Source organism: Platichthys flesus, chromosome 13 (genome assembly GCF_949316205.1).
Source record: "Platichthys flesus chromosome 13, fPlaFle2.1, whole genome shotgun sequence".
In the NCBI taxonomy this organism is placed as follows: domain Eukaryota; kingdom Metazoa; phylum Chordata; class Actinopteri; order Pleuronectiformes; family Pleuronectidae; genus Platichthys; species Platichthys flesus.
Window position 1 is genome coordinate 21,537,340 of NC_084957.1, and position 2,264 is coordinate 21,539,603.

Consider the following 2,264-nt stretch of genomic DNA (forward strand, 5'->3'; position numbering starts at 1 on the left):
GAAATAAACATCCGTCACTTCTATGCGCATGTGTGAGCGAATATTACACAACTTCCTGTCTCATTTCAAAATAAAAGCTGCTCACGTTTGTGTATCACTTTTGTAGGAGGATTAAACAACAATAAAGCATCAATGAAGCAATATTGTATATATATTTATATATGTATATGTATGTATATACATAAATTATATTGCTTATTTACTCAACCTCCTTTTGACTTTTTGTTCCAACTGAGAATCCTTCAGTCTTTTCCAGGGTTTTACATTGAAAGGAAATTGAAAGGCTTTCTGTTGTTTTCCTATCAGCAACTGTAGCTTGACAGAGTCTGAGTGGGTGTGTTGACCATATATATATATAAAGTATAGAGGTCTCGGCCAATGGAGTCGAACGTCCGCACATGCCAAAGGCAGCAAGCCCACCCATAACATTGGGTTGTAGTGGTTTTAAATAACCTTAACTTGCTAAATTCTCAACCGATTTTTAAATCATTCGGTTAGTTAGAAACGTCAGAGATGTAGGTATGACACTGCATACTTATGAATAATTATGTTATTTTTTTATTTATTTAAAAAGTACATGTACCACTGCCAACACAATGTTATGGGTGGGCGAGCTGCTGCCTGTGGCAAGATGGCCGCCATGTGCGGACGTTCGACTCCGTTCACCAGAAACGCGGATGAGACATCTAGCCTTTATATATATATACATATCTATGGTGTTGACTTCCTGTTTCAATATGTCCTGCTCTATTCCTCAGGCAGCCACAGGGCCCTGCTGCCTTCCTCTGGATGAACTGTTGAACTGCAATACAAACCCAAAGTATAGTGATGTGCAGGCTCCATTAATCACTGTGGATAATTAATGGTGATGACACAGCTCAGCAACTGCAGTAAATCCTCTGTATGGGTGTAAATGAACCAATAACCTCAGGGTTTAAACCTGGTTGAGGCCCAGGTGACGCTCACACAGAGAAGTGACTTCAGGGGCAGATACACACTGAAACAAACTGCTGGGGATGGAGATCAGGTCATTTCATATGTTATAACATTGATAGAGATTTAATTAATTACATTTTTCATTCATTTTTTTCTAAAGATCTGTCCTGGTGAGGAAGAAAATTATAATTTGAAACGTCTTTATTGTTAAAACATTTAATTCAAATTTAAACCTAATTTATGATGTAATTTTATCTTTCTATATTACAGCGAAATCCCCTCTGACGACGACGCACTGACTGCTTTATGAATAGACAGATCACTAATCCTACCAATGAAAACTAATGCAATAAACAAATACAACTTAATTTCAATGTTCTGCTTGTCTGCTCCGTTAACTGTTATTAACAACCCCAAAATATAAGGCTGAGATTGATGATTGAAATCATGAAAATATCCCTTTACTGTGCCCAAACTGAGTCAAACAGTTCCAGGGAGTTTATGAGATCATGATTCTTTAGATATGACACATGTGATCCACAGGGGAAATTGTGACTTTACAAACTTCAGTCTTTTGCAAGCATCATGTGACAATGAATAAAGAATAACAACCAGACAGGTTATTCGCAAAAATGTTATCATACATTGATTCTATTAAGTGGAAAAAACACTGAACAAAAACAAGAAATAACCAACATTTTTCTTTTACTTAATCCCATAGTCACTGAGACAAGGTCACTGCAGGTGACTGTGAAGCCTGAGTACTTAGAGGAAACTCTTCACTTATACACTGGGTGCTTTATATTTATCTTATTGTTATGCAGACATAATGAATGAAATCTCTTGAGCTGTGATGCTCCAAACTCTACATTTAAGTGGCCTCTTCAGTTTGTATGGGTCTGTTGCAAACAATACAAATGTTAGTTTTTTAATTCTTTTTCACAGACCAGCTTTGCCAATTGTTAAAGCTTTGTGACGCATGAGTCCATAATCTTACAGCTCCTAAAAATTCTTTAATAATCACAGACCTTGAGAGAGAAAAAGAGATGAAGTGCTGAAAGGATTAAACCGTTGGTTTGGGCTGTCCTCTGCTGTACATTTTCAAAGCAACACAAAGTCGCGTGTTTGAATCTGTTTGAATATGTACGATTTAATGTAACTTCTGCACAACTTTTATATGAGGCTGCACCTTCAAGTAGCTAAATGTCAGCTTTTGCTTTTGCTGCAGAGCAAACGTTAGCATAAACATCTGTTTACTCACCAGTCTGGCAGAAACATTGCGAGTTCAGCACCAAACTTCGTCCCTATGCTTGCCAAGTGCTGTCAGC